General features: G+C 42.4%; 1 protein-coding gene across 1 annotated transcript in view; it reads right to left on the minus strand.

Annotated features, from left to right (window-relative positions):
• STARD13 (StAR-related lipid transfer (START) domain containing 13) overlaps positions 1-7,348 on the minus strand; it is a 36,256-nt gene extending 28,908 nt beyond the window's left edge. Inside the window, exons 1-2 of the mRNA XM_008947618.1 lie at positions 7,279-7,348; positions 5,222-5,303 (exon numbers count right to left, since the gene is read on the minus strand). The gene's annotated coding sequence lies outside the window, so the exon portion shown is untranslated. The remainder of the gene's footprint in view (positions 1-5,221; positions 5,304-7,278) is intronic.
• Between the last annotated feature and the right edge of the window lie 12,449 nt (positions 7,349-19,797).

Consider the following 19,797-nt stretch of genomic DNA (forward strand, 5'->3'; position numbering starts at 1 on the left):
GTTGCTTAAAATGGAGGCTTGGGAAGCCACACCATTGTCGTGGCTGCTCTCTAACCTGGCTTTGCTATGAAGAACTTGCTCCATCAAAACCAAAACTGCTTCTTACTGGGTGCCAGGGGTTTAACCTCAGGTTTTAAATTCACTGAACTACAAAATATCGGCATGCTTCCTGGGGCTCTTCCAGTGTTGTGAAAAGATTTGCCAGTGAAATCAGAGAACTAATGATCATATTTATGCTCTTGCCTGGTACTAACAACTCCAATCAAAGCCAGTCTGTTTCAACTTCTTTTGCCTTGTTGATGTGCCAGCAGTGGCAGAAAGCTTTTCTCATCTGTTTAAAGTTGTTAGGTGACTGACAGGCAAATCTTTCAAAACCCAAAAAATAACGGTCTCTGGCTACAAAAGGCTGTCACCAATGTCCCAGTCAAAGTGAGAGAAGCACTGAAGTTTCACGTCACTGCTTAAAGCCATGGGAAAAGACTGCCTGTTAGTAACGTTAACAAAACACAACATCTGGACTCGAGAAAAGGCAGGAAAAAACACAGAAAATAAACACAAGAGGTTGCTGTATAAAACCCCAAATCATCCAGGATGCATTTGAATGCTTGTCCGGAAAGCTCTGCAGTGTTCAGGAGAAGCCTGCAAAATATTTACTGCAGCAAGTGCTTTACTGATGTTAATTTTATTTCTTCTCCAGGCCATTACAGGTAAACACTACCTCTATGTTTTAACACTTATCTTCATGATGAAACATCATCTCTGTGTTGAAGAGTGTTCCTTGAAACAATACTTAAACATCAGCAAAATGATTCAGTGCCCAGAGGTATCTGGTGCTATTTTAGATCCCCTACAGTATGAAGTCTGGCCTTGAGCTGATACAGGTCTCCTTGGTTCAGCCAGCCCATGGAGAAGTCTGATGTATCTTAAAAGATCTAAGATGGCAACAGACACAGGTATTTATGGAACCCAAATCCCAGTGCTGTGATTATTAACTCTTATGATGGAAGTTCTTCAAACAGGAAAACTCTGACTTTTGCATCCTGTACAACACTACACAGTGTTTACAAATTAGCACAAGCTTGTAGCAGTGCAGGATCTGACTAACTGGAAAACTTTGTGAGGGACCTGTTGTCCTGCTTGAAGAGTCATCTATGTAATAGGAAGACAACTTTGAAGCGATTTGGAGCTCCATGCATTCCCCTGGACCTGTTCTGCAGCTGCTTCCACACAGCTGGTGAAGAATGCAGCCCAGGACACTGGGGGTTCAAGCAGAAGGAGGCACCATGGGGAGGGCTAGCACGGACAGCCCAGTGTCTCCTACCTCAGCAGATCTGCAAACGTCCTCTCTTATGGATCGCAACCAGGAAAACACATCATATAGTCCCATAAGCTCCACTCTGAGGGAAACACACCATTTCTTTGTTTTATCATTATTTCTAGCCAGGTTTAGGTGCTGCATACACATATCCATAGCTGGCCTCTTCTGCTGCTGTGGATTTTGGGAAGAGGACATCCAGCTCCTCCTGATGGTCTGTGCTGATGTCTGAACACTGAATAAGGATCCTCCCAGTGCCATCAGAGCTGGCGTGCCAAGCTCACACTGGTGTGACCCTGCTCCACCAGTTTTGTGTGTGAAGAGACTATACCATTTCCTGTCCTATCACTTTTTACCATGGCTGGGACTGAGTGAGTTACCTTGCAGGATGCACGCTCACGTGAGGTCAGTCAGTTCTCCTTGAGGTCAATGGGAGCCATTCTACTGGCTTCAGAGCAGGACTTTCCATACTGCACGTGGCCAGTCAGGCTTATCTCCTAACAGCTCGTAGAGCAACCTAACTCAGCAGATGGAACTGACTATATGATCATCAATTAAAAGCTTGGATGGTAGGATGTCCCATATACAGCAACCTTGAGGTTATTTACAAGCTACCTAAGAGACAAGAGCTATGGAAAAAAAGGCTGCTGGCTGCCTGGAACAGTTCAAATTTTAAGAGCTTGGTTCAGGGGCCTGTGTATCAGACTGTTAGATGTTTGTCCTTCATATTCTTAGTCACTGTATTTACTTGACTACAGAAAGTACAGCACAGCTTGGCTTTTCCTTCTCCCCCTCTTATCACAGCGGCCACAAAAGTTCCCAGAGCAGAGTTAGTTGCTGCTATTTTGGAAATGACACAGAGATCCAGCTATAAAATTTTCATGCCCAATTACTACTTTGGCAGGCTAACAGCCTTTGCCTGCAGATTGCATGGCCATTTTCTATTGTTCGTTACTCAATAAAATCTGAGTGGAATCAGTGGGCCTCTAACCCAAAGGCCTCAAATTTGGTCTTTGCCAAATTTTCAAATGATATTGTAAACAGCAGGAGTGTTGGCATTTTTCAAAAAGGTCACTGAAATCGTTTACAACAGGGAGTCTTAGTCTTTCTAACTAAAATACTACCAGCTGCCTTAAAAAAGAAAAGGTTCCTCTGCATTTGTGCCTCATGTTGTCTTGTAGGCTGCAATGCCATAAGAAAACTGATTATAAAATGAGATTGAGAGTCTGATTTCAACCCACGAGAGCAGAGAAATTCAATGTTTATGCTAGAACCATTAGCATTTAGAGCTAAAACTCTGCTCAAACTGATTATCCACTCTGGCATTCCAGACTTCAAATTATCCTCCAAATAAAAATGAGAAAGTCATTTTGTTCAGTACTATGAGCTGAATACACCATTAGTCAGTGTGAAAGCTTGGTCAGGCATAGCTTCGAGGGCAGTTTGGGGTGTTTGAAGAATGGAAGTTTGGCTCCTGACTTGGGAATTGGTGCACACAGAAATAATAACCAATCTTTTGTTTTTATATCTTTCTGTTTCATGGAAGTGTATCATAGCCTGCAGCTCTTGTATGATATACTGGCATGCACCTTGTAGTTACACCACCACAGAGCAAAACAAAGGTAGAAAACCTGCCACAGCAGTCAGCCAAGCTGTGAGGATTTCCAGTAAACATGAAAATGTGGGAGGTGTTGGTTTGATAGCTAATACAGTAACAAAGCTGGTACTGGGGGCAGCAGCTGACACAGGTTACTCTCTCTGATGAACTTCAATCTTGACATTTAGCATAATGGCTTTTTACAGGTTGCTCTCAGCTAAAGGTTTGGAGCTGCTGATTTACAGCAAATTAAACATCTGCAATCTGAAAACACAACCTGTACATAATGCCTGTGTTTCTACCTAGCTGGTAGATGAGGTATTATTCCTTTTTTAGATCTACAGCGTTTAAAAAGTCCCAACAAACATTTAAGTCAACAGGTGGTATCTTCTGAATAAAATTGTTACATAAAAACTGACTAGATAGTCATAAACACTTCATCTTTGGATAAAATAATTTGGAAGGATCTGGGTCTATGCTTATTTACTACAGGTACAAGCATTGCCACTTATTTCAGGTAATATAAAGCATTTTGTCACAAATGCATCTCTTCAGCTGCTAGTTTATTTTCCAAAATGTCATCTTTCAGTGAAAGAGGCACAAACCCAGTCTTTAGCTGTTCTGATCACAAAGAAATCCTCATAAATAAATAAACCTAGTATAATTGTTGTAGGACAATTTGTGAGTCCAGAGAGACCAGAGAAGCAAGAGGTGAGCTGTTCCCATTTAGGTGTGGAGGTGCTGGATGCTTGGTGACCATGAGTGAAGCACGGCCACTGCCAATTATTTCAGAGAAGAAAGACTGGAGAGTCACAGAGCTATGCAATGGTTGCACCTCACCATTTGCTCTCACAGAAAAAGACTGGGACAGACATCATACTTGCACTTTTGGATGTTCCTTCAGCTTTGTAGGAAAGGGCAAAGGGGAAGAGATCTCAACCTCCTACCACTTCCCAGTTCCTGAACTACAGCAAAGTATGTCTTCCACCATGTCAGACTAAAGCAGGGGGATGCATGTATGTGTAGAAAGAAGGTTTCTCTAGGCATGGGCATAGCAACCCCTCCCACCTGGCTGTACTGAAGAGCAGTAGATCAAGTCTGCAGTCACTCTGCTCCCCAGCATCCTTGAGAGCAACCATTGAAGGTTCCAAGTTTTTCCTATAGATTTGTCTTCAGACACAAAGGTTACTACAGAGAGAGGGAGAGAGAGAATATGCTGTTCCCTCTATCTGTAACAGACAACATGAGAAGCAATACGTCCTCCTTGCAGTAAGGGGAAAACATTGACAGCTAAGCCCAGGAATTACCTGGATCCTCCAAGAAAGAGGATATTTCCCAGGATGGAGAGGCAGACTAGATGAACTCTCTTCCAGCCCTGTTTTCTATGGTTCTCAGAAATCCTCTCTGCAGACCCCCATTAGGGACTCCTCAATCCCTGCAATGCACTGTACGATACGCAGGGAAACAGCATATGCTCTCTCATGACTCTGGTCACAGTTGCAGAAGGGGAAACAGAGTTTTGTCCCATTATCTTGATGCTGGTGTTGTGAAAGTTTCCATAACATGTAATAAAGCTTGCTTGGTTAGAGGCCAGAGGCTCCTTTGTCCTTGCTGAAGAGAAGAGGAGCAGAACCCAGCTTGAGCCAAGCCCAGGAGAAAGAAGAGGGGAACAATGCCTCTGCAATGTGGTTTTGCAAAAGTGCCACAGAATTGCTGCTTCTTGAGTCCTGGGGGACAGTACTTGAGCAATGCAATGCGGTATATTCATCACAGGCAGAGTATAAAAAGCTAGATAAACAGCAAACACAAGCCCTCTGGGAGGGGCAAACCAGTGATTTGTTGTAGCAGCTGTAGTACTGTGGGGTTCTGGTCCCACTTCTGTTACTGGTGCCAGAAGGAGAGTACCAAGGGAATCAAAGCATCATGAAAACCATGTCTGCTGCCAGAGAAAGTATTTGCTGAAATCTGTGGAATGAAGTTTCATCTTTTCTGCTGTGCTTGGACATAAGAGCTATTCATGTACAACTTAAATATGACTCTCATTTATTCAGGGTTTGCTTGTAGTACTGCGAGTTCTTTCTTGATTTCTTAAGTTTCAAATCCATTGGATTTGGGTCTTCTCAAATCATGTGATATTTTCTATGAGTCCTCTCCAGGATTTTCCATAAAATAAATTAATTCAGAATGGCAGCAATATAGATATTATTAATTCCCATGGACAGCTGCTGCTGCTTCTGTTGCTATGCTAACAATAACAAATCAGCTCATGTCTTTAAATTACCACAAAAGAAATTTTAGGTGTTATTTACCTGCAAAGAGGTTCTACAAGGTCCTTCTCAAGAAAATCATGATCTTTCTTCACTGCGACAATGTCAATGGGAAATTGGGAATCTACAAAAGGAGACACAATATTAAAATGACTGCTTGCTATTCAGATGAAAATGTATCATCTTCATCTTAATTGCTTTGCATGTGCTTGCTCACTGAAATCTAGTACTGCTGATTTCGCTCAACTCTGGTTCCCTTCCAGATGTATTTGTGGCCCTTTCAGTCACTTCTCTTTTTTTTCTGTTAAAGATACAGTTGAATGTCCCATGCACCAGTAAGAGAGCAAGTTATTTCCTTTTGTCTTTAATAAGTTACTCAATTATTAGCTGTTCTTTCTAGCACCTAGCACAAACAAATCGGATCAGGGAATTACCAACACACTTTTTTCCTCCACATGAGCAACTAGATTCTCCATTCCCATCACACTGACTTATTTGCTAGACAGGCTTTTCCCATGAAACAGAAATGTTCCACACTTTGCTTTTAATAGAGGTCCCAATAACGATTTCAGACAAAGGATTACTCGAGTAACAGAGACAAAAAAAAGAGTTGAATTGTAACTTCCAATATTAGCTAAAAAGCCAGACTAGTGTGCTGGAATCTGACATTTGTAATGAAGAGCGACATGGCTGCAACACATTAGTGGGTTCTGTAATGGTGGGACAGGTTCCAGCAGCGTGGCTGCTCTCCAGACTGCTCTGCCATGCTTAGGTACCACAGCAGGACGCCGGGATCCAGGAACTGCAGCCAGGCTCTGCAGACACTGCTGCTGAACACCAACAGAACAGAAGCCTGTAAAAAGGACCTTGTTTTCAGAGACACAGCCTGTCCAGAGTGCCTGTTCGCTCTATGGGAACTGGGGAAGCCCAGCACAGGTTCTTTTTGGAGGCAACATCCCTTTGAGTTTGGCAGGCAGCGGGCTCTCCTTTCTCTGGGGGAGTCAGCATCTGATACTCCGATTACAGGGCAGACACAAAAGTACTACTGGGCACCCAGGGACTGTGGTGGACACACATCTATGTCAGCTTTGATCTGGCAGGCTTATTAGTCTTAGTTCCTTACAGGGTTTAATAGAACCCATCTGGCTTCTGCAGAGCCACCTGTGCATCTCCGCATGGTGCTCCTGGTCCCCGGGCAGCCCAGTAGCCCATCAGAAGCCACGGAGGTGTCCTTGGCATCGTCCTCCCTGCTGCCCTCAGCCCTACATGAGGGGATGGACAGTGTCCAAGCCAGCTCTCTGAAGAGGTGGCTCTGACCCGTGAGGTTTTTTGGCCGTGGCTCCATGCGTGGAGCCGTGCTGCCTCCAGACCCAAGCTGACCCTGGAAGGTGTCCAGCGGCGTTTGGCAGAGTTGTACTTGGGCTAATAAGCCCGAGTGGGCCTGAGCTGGCTCTGCATCTCTGGAAGACAGAATGTGCAGTTTGGGAAAAATGAGGATCAGCTGCAGTTTGCCTCTCAGCACTGAGATACAGAGAGCAGGAAAATCCCAGTCCCTAGACTGCACCTGAACAGAGCAGCAGAGCAACCACTCACCTTGCCCTCAGAGACACCACTTCCCTGGGCAGGAACTTTACAGCTAGGAAAGGGACACAGCCTTTTGCTTTGAGTTAGCACCAAAATATTGGCTTTTCTTATTTTGCAAATGTAAAACACAGCTCAGATGATGCATTTTTGGTAACTTTGCAGAGTTTTCAATCTTATTTTCAGTAACTTCCAGTGCTTTCAGTCTCAGAAACAGACACAGTTCAGGAAGTTAAAAAAAAAAAAGAGACTTATGTATATGGATTTTTTCTACTTGTTTTTATTAACCTTTGAGATTTACACAAACTATCTCCCTCTTTTTTATTTCTTCCCATGGCCATGAGGGCAAAAATCTTACTTTTCTTTAGGCACTGGTATGACTCCAGCAGCTGAGGCTTTGTGAAGCAGCCAGCCACAGCTATAACTCAGTCAAACGTAGAGTTGGCCGACTGCAAGCTCTCTTGGCAAGGGCCCAGTGCACTTTCAGTACTGCAAAAAGAGGAGAAAAACCTACTTACCCTCATAGAACTGTGCATATTGGGGAAATCCAGCTGCACGTAACCAGTCACACGCTTCCTTTGCTTCGATTTCTGAACAGAAAGAGAAAAGTTCACACTTTGTTATTTTGTATTAAAAGTTCTTTTAAGTATAAGGAAATCACAGAGATTTGATAGTAGGTCTTCATTGCTTAAAAGTACTGTCATTACTCTGAAGTATTTTCGTAGAGCATCAGAAAATAAAATAGAGTCCCTCAGATAAATCCACCTGCCTCCAAAGGACCCTGGGGCTTGCACAGTCACTTGGTGACTGGGGTGAAGCGTTAATCATCTCCATGCAGCAGAAGTTGATCATCTAAGTTTGTGGTCCTGTGTTCTATCCTCCAAGGGTAAGTTGTTGGGGAGAGATGAAGATGAAGCAGGGTGGAAAAGAGGTAACAGGGATCATGCACTGTGTTTTCTCTTACTCTGACACTTCTTGTGGAAAAAAATCCCACATGAAAGCCACTGGAAGCTCTGCCAGTAAAACCCCAGTGCAGGTCTCATGATATAGAAGGGACAATTGCACAGGTAGGATGTGCCTTGCCACCTTTAGGCATCTGAATTCCATTATGTAGACTCCCTCCACAGTCAACAGAGAGACAGTTACTTCTGAAGGGTGATTCATTTCACCTTAAAATAGTGCCTAAAATAGATGGGATAAATCAACTACTGACAATGCTTTTCTCTCGTGGCTGCTAACAGAGGGAGAATAAACAGCTACAAGTATGTCTGTGCAGATAAATAAAATAGATGCAGGCAGCAGCTTCAAGCACTGCACCTCAGACTGGTCACTTTTTAATTTTAATCCACTTCCAGGCCTGTTCTGGACTGTTTCTGTAATCTATAAAGACAAACCTTTTCTTGAGAAGGCTAGTACTAAGTGAGGAGAGGAATCGGTCTGTGTCGTCTTGTCCCCTCCCCTCCACTATTTAGAAGTACTGACAAGGCTGATGCTGGATGAGGATTCCTCTTTCAAACAGCTTTCCCTGGGTGAGCTGTCTTCCACCCCTATGGAAGGGGTGGGGGAATCACCACCTGGACAGGAGAACAGTCCCTCCTTATTTTGGGGGTGACACTAGGGATAGGTGAGGATGAAGGAATGGAAGAAAATCATGTTCAAGAGGGGGACTATATAAGACCTAAAGCTTTTTGCACAGGAGAGTCATTCCCACCCTGTGCAATTACTAAAGCAGCAGTAAATAAATGTCATCTACACAAAAACAGAGAACAAAAAAACCCAGAATTCTGAAGGTGTTTCCAGCAAAGCAGACTTGTGCACTCCAACCTCTGGGATGACTGCTACATGCTGACAGTAGGGTACCTCATTTTTTAGCCAGCTCCATGGGCTCACTGTATGGAAAGCAGTGTGCCAGGTCTGGTTCTGCCCAGCACCTGCCCTGCCTGCATGTGCAGCCCCTCCCAGGGCAACTGGAGGAACAACTGAAAACAGAGGCTCACCCAGGTAAATGTGGGCTGCTGGGAAAACCTGGGCAACATCTCCTTGTTGCCCAGATCCAGATCAGGACCTACCATTTGAACAGTTTCTGTTCACAAGACCAAAATCAAAACATGTATCTGCACCTCTTACATTTACAAAACACTAAGGAATAGCATGTGCAGGTGTTGAAGAAAGCAGACATTTTGTGTTGCTTATTATTCAACCTGAATGAACCAGTCATAGGTTTTGGCACATTTGTGGTTGTAAAATCTAGGCAGCCATAACACAAAACCCTAAATATAAAACAAGCAGAGGAACTAGAAAAAGAAAATCAGGCTCAGCTGCTCTTCTGCATGTTCTGCTCTGCATGCAAAAAAAAATTCCAGTTGTAAATCTGTTTCCTACTAAAATGCATTTTTATAGATAGGAGATTCTGGTGTAAATTCTTCCCCATGTAATCCTGTTCACTCATTATACCCCTAATGAATTTACCCACTGAAGCTCACCATAAAAGCTACTTTGAATACACTCTGCAGTATGTGACCCCCACACCTTTCTGCTCCTCTAAATACTGAGTCATGCCAGACAATCTTGTTGCAGAGATCAAAACTCAGAATACAAGATCTACGTATCAAAAGCCCAGTTTCCCCCAAACGACTAGACAGCCAGTAACAGCTCTGCAATGGCTGCAATCATTAGCAGTGCTGAAAAGGATTTACCGCCAGGTCTTCATTTGCTTTGACATTAGTTCATGTCAAGGCCAAAAAAAGGAGCATGAAAGTACATTCAGTTCTTAGCATTGCACAAAAGAATGAGCAGCTTACACAAAACGTGGCTCTCGCCACTGTACATCTGTGTGCTGAAAGCACATCTCTATTATGTTCCAGTGAGACTGGATATTTTTATTAAATCCTTGGGAAAAAGGACAACTCTTTATACTTTTTTCTTTCTCGTACTTCAATCTCATGAAACACAGAGGAATCAATCCCATTACAAAATGTCTTTTACAACTCAGAACAGCTGTAGGTACATTCTAGCTTCATCTGGCCTCAAAGAACAACTAACAGAGGCTGCGGGTGATGGAGAATGCTACTCTTTAATGCTCTTACACACTTATCATATTTCCATGTTTTTTTGCAGTTGGCTGCTCAGAGGAGTTTGCTGAGGAATATTCCTGCAGCCCAAGTGAGATCTAAAATATCTCAGGTTGCAGTGGGTGAATAATTGCAGGGAATAACCAAGGAACTAAATCTCAGCCTTCTAGGTTTTGATTTGTTTTGTTCTGTTTCGTTTTAAAGTGAGTCTGTTTGTAACACACTGCAACCAGTCAAAAATGACTGATGGATTAGCTTTTGTATTCAGAACTTTGTCTCTTCCATGAAGGGACCTATGGGGAGTATTCTCATTTTCTGAATGATCACCTCAAACAAAAAGATTCAGCCTTCAATGACATTTGCTAAGTCAGTTTCCTGGACTCTGGGTCTCAGACATGTCAGTGCCCAGTTCCCTCCCATATGTCTCTTTCCTTTTTGGTCTTTTCAAAGGCCAGCAGAAGTAGAATATGCTGCTGCTCCAGCCAAAAATAGGACTTTGCTCATAGGAGTGTATTTCCACTGGCTAAAGGCACCTGTTCCAGCCATTCCCCTCTTGGCCACTCCTCCAGCAGACACCAAAGGAGATTTCTATTATCCGGCTCTGGGCATGTAATCCAAGTTCAGAATGCAACACAGATGATTTCATTACAGGATACCTTAATGCTTAAAACATAATTTCAGATGCTTCTCTTTCTGTGCACATACGTTAATACTTGCTTTCTGTTACCTGCTAGTTAAACATCAGTGAAGACTTTGTTGAGAAGGGATCAGTACAGCACCAAAAAGACCTCACTGAAGCTGTCACTGGGAGATTGGAGAACTAATTCTGGCAGTGTTTCTCCAGTTCTGTTCCAATGTCCAGGCTAATGCAGGGGTCTCAACTGACCTGCAGCAGCTGCACTGTCTTGGTGCAACCCTGAAGGACCAGGAAAACCACATGTGTTCCCAGGTGGCTCCAAGGCAGCTTGTCAACAGCACAGAGAAGGGCTGTCACACTGAGAAGAACGATTTCAGAGAGGACGTGGCTCATGGTTTTGTGCTCAATGCTGTAAGGAGCCCCAGCTCCCCCCAGAAGCACGAGTCACCACCCACCCACACGCAGCATCTCCCTTGGCATGACCAAAAGGCTGCTCTCCCCAGTGCATCTGATGGTGGGTTTGTCCTTATGCACAACTGCTCTGCTCTGCTGACAGAAAACAAGTCAGGGATAATTTACTTACTGCTTTCCACTTGCTTCAGCAGCAGTTAAGGACAAGCATTAATTATTAAGGTTAGATCATAATTCAGTCACCAATATTGACAAGCATCAGTATGTCACACAGTACTTGAATTCTCAGGTGTTTTTTCTTTTTTTTTTTTTTTTGTTTGTTTGTTTGTTTGCTTTATTCCCCAGCTTTTAGTTGAAGCATGACAGGAAATACATTTCTCTTTTCCATTTCACTTTTCTACCAGTAGCAAGTAGAATCACACATGCAAATGCCCTCCAGACACATTTCTGGGAACATGGGGGTTATGATCCTCCTCTATATACCTCTCATCTATCAGCTCTTCCTAGGAGGTACATCCAAAGTCCCCTGTGCACAGACATTGCTGCTGACCTTCTTCACACCTTGCCCCAGAAGCCCCTCAGAAGTTGCCCCTGCTTTACCAAACTATTTCAGTAACCACATGCAAAAAGTGACTTAAGGCCCTGTCACACCTCTCTTTGATCAGCCAAGACATCTTTTTTTTTTGACTTTCCCCTATGAGATTGTGTCTTAATCTTCCCTCCTAGAGCTGTCCCACTCTCTATTAAATTAAATGATCTTCAGAGGCACTGATGCTGAAGACCAAATAATATCTCACGCAGCAAAAGACTGAAGTGTGAATCTCTGATCCATTTAGGACGTAAGTCGGGTAAATAAGGAGAGAGAGATTCACCCAGGAAACCCAACAGATGTCCAGAGCACAGCTGGGACTTGGTTTTGAGTCCCTCTCTAGTATTAAGCAGGTCTGATCTTGTCTTCCACAGATCATGTGGGTGCTCTGGCTATTCTGGGTCTCAAACTGAGCCAGCTGCTTGCAGTCTTTCTCGCTCTTTCAACACTTTCTCTGATTCTTCACAAACTGCTTTGATGGTGTCCAACACCAGAGGAAGACTTTAGCAGCCAATGGGGACATCCTGCCCTACATTCCCCATGCTAGCTGGCTCCTTCTCCTGCCTTCCTTTGTGGCACACCAGCTCCTGGCTAACCTTTCAGAGCTCAACCCTTTAACTGGCAGAAAACTAAGACACCCAGAACTGGGAATGGTCTGCTGTTGGATTAGCAAGCTGACCCAGATCCTCCAAGAGTCCTGTTTAGTTCACATTAGCTGCATTTTAATGGGCTCAAGAAAACCAAACCAGTGGCACAGTCTTCCTTTGCATCAAAGGACACAGAAGAGCTGCCTACAAAGACGTTTGCAGAAAATTGCTCTGTCAACAAAATAATGCAGGTAAATTAATTTTCTAGCTTGGGGGCTTATCACAGTCCACAAATATTGGTGTTAAGACCTAGATATTACAGTCCTTTCCCTTCTCCTGTCCACATATCAGCATTTCAGCTTGTTTCTGTTTCATCTCTGTCTTTTCTGTCTTCTATTTTGTCATTTCTTCCTTCTTTTTTACACTGTTTTTTATTTCAGATATCCCTCTGCACAATGCAGTGAAAGAAACAGCAACTAAACAAATAAGGTATGTATCACTCCATCTAGTGTGTTTATGTCAACTTTATGTGATAACCTTTATTATTCATCTGTCTGTAAGAAATCACTGTTTATGCTTACTTTTTTATTTCCCCCATATTGCTCACCACTTAAATCTAATTTACTAGACATAAGATGAAATATCTGGGAATGTCAGAGAAAATGATTAACCAAGTCATTGGAACTGAGTGCATTTTACTGTGCAGCCCTATCAGTGAGCTGCAGTGGCCATCCCAACCCAATCTGTTAGGTAGAAGAGGTCTCACTTTTCCAGGCATTGTTTGGGAGCAGAGTAACAGCTCAGGAACAGCTCACAGGGTGTCAGCTGGTTAGCTTGGTGCTATGCTTTACATTAACTTCTGGTCCTTGTCTGACACGCTCCTTTGAGAGGAGCAAAACTGTTGGGATGACAGAGCTAGTACTGCATCTTCCAGAAAAACATCAACTTGGCATTTTAGGGTCATTTTGGAGGCTCAGCTCGATCCTGGGCTTAATGACACTTTTTACTCTCAGGAACTGCTGTGGATCTGTGTGGAAGGGGAACCAGAGAACATTCCTGGGGAGGAAACACTGATTGTGCCTTACACCTGAGGCATGCTCAAGGCAGCTATGGGTGCTGGGGGAGAGCTACAGCCTTGTCTCACAGGTCTTGATGCATCCCTTGTGCCTCATACACCTGTCATGTCACCAACAAGCTATGTCACCACCCTGAGATCTTCCCAGAAGAACACTCATGAGGGCAGATGAGATCCATAGGGAAGTTCAGGTCAGGCTGAAGCTATATGAAAATAGGTCTAATGTGTGTCAGCTCCTTCTTCCAGTCCAATCTGAGATACTTAGTGGTTGCCATTGCATTACTGCCCCTACATCTCACAGTCTTTAGGATACTTACCTGTGTAACTTTTATTCTGATTTTACAGATGAGGATTTAAAAGACTTCAGAAGTACATAAACAGGTTAGAGATCTAATTAGTGGGAATTTTGTGCCTGACTCCTTTAATTGCCCATAAAGGTATGGCTACATCACTCCTTGTTACTAATACCCTTAGAAATCTGGTTTGGTCAGACCAAATCCCAAATTTCTGCTACCTAAGCCAATCACTCCATTGTCACTCAGCTACCATGTAATACCAAAGGCCAAAAGGTTTCCACTGAATGGCATTTGCAAAGCTACTTCAGAGCTCAGTAATTAGACTACAGTAGGGTAAAGGTGCTAAATTGTAAAGACCAAGGTCATGTAAGAAATTCACAGTAAAGCAGAGGCTCACACCTATAGCTTGCATGGATCAGGTTAATACCTAAACCACTACATTATCAAGCAGGTTGGTGTAGATAAAGGGAAAATTCAAAACTTCTCATATTCCCTAAGGAAAAAGTCCCATGCAATTTAATAAAGACCGATACAATTTTCTGTATCCTTTCATGTTGCACTGTAACACCAGAATTCTTTAAAAGGGAAAATTCTCGTTTTATTTATAGGATGGCATAAATTTATGTGCAAAAAATATCGGTCTCTCTGAAATTATTTAAGCTTTTAGCATAATTTCCTGAGAACTTCATTTGAGGGAGTACTTTTAGGTAGAGGTCTAATGGTTTACCCCATTCCCTTCCACTCTGTCAGACTTTTCCAGAAGAATTCCTACAATAATGTAAAGGTGATTGTACCATGCACCCATAAAATTACCATTTATAGTACAAATATATCATAAATACAATAAAACATACGCATACAACGAATTTGTATGATTTTACTACACCACAGTGCATACTTTTCAATAAATCCTGATAATAAGGTTTTCAAAAGTGGAATTTCATTGGAATTATTTTATATCATGCCATATAATTACTATTAGAGGCAAGGTTATGTTTTGCAAGCAAGGAACAAATAAAGCTGTCAGAGTGTTATTTTAATAGACCTTATGCTTTTGCAGAATATTGTTGTACTAGTAATAATACAATAAAAAATGGACCTTTCAAACCACTGTGGCTGACTATAATTCAAGTATCACTAGAAAAAGATCCTGTCAAGCTCATGAGTAGTTTCTTTATGTGTAGTTCTTTACACTTGGTAAATAATAGTCAGATGATGTCCATTCATGCTCTGACTTCTTAGGAAGGTTGAAAGTGAGAAGTATGGTTATTTATGGCCATGAAAAAAAAATCTCATATGCTGACAGATGAAAAGATTTGGACTTTTTGCCTTGGAGAGCAGATGAATAAGGAAGGGTTATGATAAAAAGGCACAAAATCAGGGGTAATACAAACCCAGGAAATTGGGAACTTAGATTCACTCTACCTTGCAGCACAAGGACAAGGACATGAATGAAATGGGAGGGATGAAAAAGAAGGAAGGCAATCTGAACTGATCAAGTATTTTTTTCTAACGAGATCTATAAAATTCATTGCCAAAGGATACTGGGATCAGGAGATGAGTGGCCTCAAAGCTGAGCTGGAGTCTCATACGATTACTCACTTCTACCACCAGATTTGGAAAAGGATTCTCCAGGATGGAATAAATGAAACCGAACTAAAGACAGGGTTATGAGATGATTATTCTTCTCCTGGTTAGATGACCCCTTATATAGCTTTTTCTTCTGGGCTACTGACATTCCTATTGCTCAGATATAATCTGGGACTACATAAATGGTTTCTTTTAACAACTTTGACGATTGTTTTCTTCCCTACTACAACCAAATTCTGCACAGCCCAGCTGGGAGACTTCCCATCAGCCTTTTATGCAGCAAGGCTGCATTTCCCAAGAAGAACTGTGTGTTATTCCAACAAGGAGTTAGAAAAATAACTCCCCCTTGGGTGAAAGGATTATGCTGAAATGCTTTCCTAAATAATGGGCTACTGGTAAATCTGGTAGGCCTGAGATTTATAGCAGATTCGTCAGCATGAAAGTTTACACGTCTGGGAACAGGGTCTGTACTAATATATTTTACATCCAGATCTCATCAGAGCTAGGTGTACAACACAATGGTTTTCCTCATACTAATAACATGAAGGCAGCTATGCAAATAGCATCTCAACAACAGGCAAAACACTAACAATTTGTAGTGTAGGGGAGACCTTTGTGCTACACTCCACAAGTTGAGAGGTGACTCTCATGGCCCACTGAAGCAGCCAGCAGCAACAGATGGACACATGAAGACATCAGGTGCAAGAAACAACTTGAGGAGACTCCCAGTTCAGAGTAATTAGCTGCCCTTCCAAGCAGCCATCACTCTGTCTAAGAGTCTTTAGCATAAAATCAGGTCCCCAGGGAATTCTCACATTATGTAGACCTCTGTGTAACTCCCTCTGCTGAGGTATGGCACAATCAGGCACCTAAACTGAGATCTGGGCACTAACCTCTCTTAACATCTGACAGTCTCAGACATAATATGAATACCACAGCAAAGACAGTTTACAGTGCTAACTGATGTTGAAAAGTCACATTCATCTTATATGGCTCAGCTATGTGATAAAAACAAGAGATTCAGGTCTTAACCTCTGAGTGTACTCTTAAGGTCTTTGGTTGCTGCTTACCATCAGGATTATTTCTGTATACTGCTGGTTTCCTTTTCCTTCTGTCTTCTACTCTGAAGTCACTTAGAACTAACTTGCTACAATTCATTTCTGCCATTTTTGCTACCCACTGTCCCACACATCCACTCAGTTTATACAACCTTGCTCCATGCGAGTTTTTTTCTTTTTTTTCCCCATCTTCCTTTTAAATTCCTGAAACAGGATTTTAAATCCCTCCTAACTCCAAAAATCTCTCCCTATTTTCAAGTATCACTTCAAAACCACTTTGCTCCTTAGCTTACAATTGATTTGTACAACGCAGCACTTTGTGATGACAGTAATAAAACAATAGCTTGCATCCCACATCTCAGTTCGAGGCACTTTAAATGGTTATAAAAACTGATGTGAAAGTTATATATAGGGATCACTTCATCCCTGGGTGAAATGCAGCTGCATTAGGATGAAATGTGGCAGCTGCATAAAAGAACGCTGCAGCAGTTTATGACAAGAAACAAGGAGAATACTTTATCCAGCTGAAACTACTAACTGGATTTATGAGCTAGATAAAATTCAAAAAATATATATTGGAGGCTGACAAGGACACCAGATTCTCCTCCCTTTAGTCTTAGGAAAAAATATTCTGGTATTGCTAATGGGCAGAAGTGATTAAGAACTGCGTTCCCTTCACATCTTCTCCCTTCCCCATTAGGATTTAAATTCCTTTCCTTGCCTTCTGACAGCCCCCATGAGCCTTGGCTCGGCACAAACCTGGAGGACAGAGTACCACTCAACCATTCTTCATTACCATACTGCCCTTCCCACCTACTTGGCCTGTTCAAAAGCTGAGCACCATTGACTTGAGAATTAACATCACTTTGATACATCAGCACTGTATGTCCACTGAAAAATGTGTTTGAATAAAGATCTGGAAAATGTGAGATGTTATATACATGAAAACGCTAATATAATATAATATGAAATATATTGTATTTTTAATGTGGAAGGAACATTATCAAATAGGCACAGAAGGGATAACAACCCCATCCCTTTGGGTCTATTTTAAAAATTCTGGTGACACACAGAGTCACCAAGGACCAAATTTTGAAAACAGATTCTTATTTTATGAGTTTCAGCCTTCGAGTTCACATGTTAAGAGATCTAGGTGGCACCTAAACTTCTGTACATTGTGGACCAAAGAGTGGCCTGAAGACCAACAAAGCTGCTGAGATATTACTGAGAAGGGAAATGTTGAGTCCAGCTGGTATTCAGGAAACTTTCAAGTGTATGCTCACTTGCCAACCAGATGTGCTATAAAGGCGTTTTTACAATGTACCATTGATAGTTCCATAACTAATAGGTATTATTAATAAGCAGTCATTGAAACACTGTAGCTACAGGTACCTATTCTTGTTATATATTCATGTTCTGTACTCATGCAACGTATTCATGTTCTGTGTCTTCCATTGGGTCACTATTTTTGAAGAGTGAAAGAGGAAGTGAGTGGCCTACATGGTGCAAAGCAGCCTTGCAGAGAAGGCCCTGGGGGTTTGGTGGACATGAACTTGAACATGATGTAGGAATGTATCCTTCTGGCAAGGAAGGAAGACAGCTTGCTGGGTTGCACTAGAAGGAGTGTTGCCAGCAGGTCAATGACGGTGAACCTTCCTCTTTTCTCAGCACCCAGTAAAAGGAAGATAAAGATTTACTTGAGTGAGTCCAGCACAGGGCTACGAAGATGATTAAGGGACTGGAGCATCTGACAGATAAGGAGAAGCTGAGAGAGCTGGGACTGCTCAGCCTGGGAAAGACAAATCTCAGGGGAATCTCATCTATGTGTGTAAGTATCTGAACAAGTGTGCAAAGAGGGCAGAGCCAGGATCTTCTCAGTGGTGCCCAATGACAGGCAAGGGGCACACACTGAAACACAGGGGGCTCCACCTGAACATCAGGAAACACTTTGTTGCTGTGAGGGTGACAGAGCACTGGTACATGTTGCTCGCCTGGGAAGGACAAATCTCAGGGGAATCTCATCTGTGTGTGTCTGAACAAGTGTGCAAAGAGGGCAGAGCCAGGATCTTCTCAGTGGTGCCCAATGACAGGCAAGGGGCACACACTGAAACACAGGGGGCTCCACCTGAACATCAGGAAACACTTTGTTGCTGTGAGGGTGACAGAGCACTGGTACATGTTGCTCAGGGGTGTGGCTTTGTCCTTGGAGATATTAAAAAGTCATCTGGGCATGGTCTTAATCAGGCTGTAGGTGGCCTTGCTTGAGCGGGGGAGTTGGACAAGATGATCTCCAGATGTGCCTTCCTACCTCAAATATTCTGTGTAATGTGTAAAAATATCTCTAAACAGACCCAATAGTGAGGAAGAAAACATCTGCACCAGCAACACCATTCTTCTCCTAGTGAAGAATTTCAGATGAAGACTTGCTGTAAGGTTCCCTACTCCTCTTCTCTTCTTGAGGAAGACTAGCACCATTGATTTTAGGATCTGGAGACCACAGAAAGGGCAAGCATAACACCAGGAAGAGTTGCAGCTAGTAGAAGGTACAAGTGTACCAATTCCAGCTGTACCACTCCTAGAAACTTGCCACAACTTCATACTTGGCATTATAGGTGTTATTATCTCTCTATCTGGACTCTTTGATTAGATTGCTAATACTTAAATTAAAGGAGCAGTAAAATCTTCAATCTGTACACAAGGTACGTTTCTTCAGCACACATAAATTACACAAGGTGTTTTGTCTGGTACTCTGCCCTTGAGATCTGGCTTGAATTTGGATGCAGCAGATGTACCCCACTACATGCAGCTTGCAGCTACCCTGTGCCCTTGCAAGGTTTTGAAAAACATCATCTCTTGCAAGGCTAGGGGAAATTTGCAGACAGCTTGAATTCAAACTGCATACAAGATGCTCAAGGTCTCTGGAGTGGCCTGACATTCAGAGGGCTCCCAAGGGGATGTAGTGCTGCTCTGAGCATTAGTTTCAGCTCTCATGGGTACTTTTAACTCCAATTAAAGGCAGAGATTTAAAGTATCTGGAAGTCAGGGTTTTCAAGCTCAGTGTCCTAAACTGGAGGTCAAGTTTCAGACTTCAATGCCTCCTTTAATTTCTCCAAAATACCCAACGTGGTTTGCATGTGTGCGGCACTGAAGTTAATTGGTCAGGCAGTAATTTGAGCTTGACAGATGAAAGGCACTATGGAATGCAGGAGAATGCTTCATGTTATAATCTGAGTATAAATGTAAACAATATCCCCCCAAACAGATGTCATCGTTGTAAACTTCTCTCTGAGTTATGCAGATAAATAGAATAAAACACGATTTCTTATCAACATATTAATTATTCTTTGATTATACCCTTCATGTGCTGTAGATGTTTGAATTACATGTGGGCAATCAGATATACATCAGAGGATCTCTACCCATCTGAGGTGGTCTTCATGCTGTGAAATTCTATTAAACACTGAACATTAACATGAAACTAATATCCTTTGGAGATAATACTTTGATGTATTAATAAAAAAGACTTCTTAGTTCTTGTTTATCATAAACTAAGATTAAAGCACTTTCTTTTGGAGTTCTGTGTGAGATGAGTAATATGTAGAGCAAGAAACATTGATAAGATACAGCACATACAGAAGAGGTCACAGAGAGAGGTCCATGGCTTGTGCACAGCGAATCCAACACCAAGTGCTGAGCTCCCACCCAGTGTTACCAGTATTATTT

Source organism: Merops nubicus, unplaced genomic scaffold (genome assembly GCF_000691845.1).
Source record: "Merops nubicus isolate BGI_N331 unplaced genomic scaffold, ASM69184v1 scaffold6939, whole genome shotgun sequence".
Classification (NCBI taxonomy): Eukaryota; Metazoa; Chordata; class Aves; order Coraciiformes; family Meropidae; genus Merops; species Merops nubicus.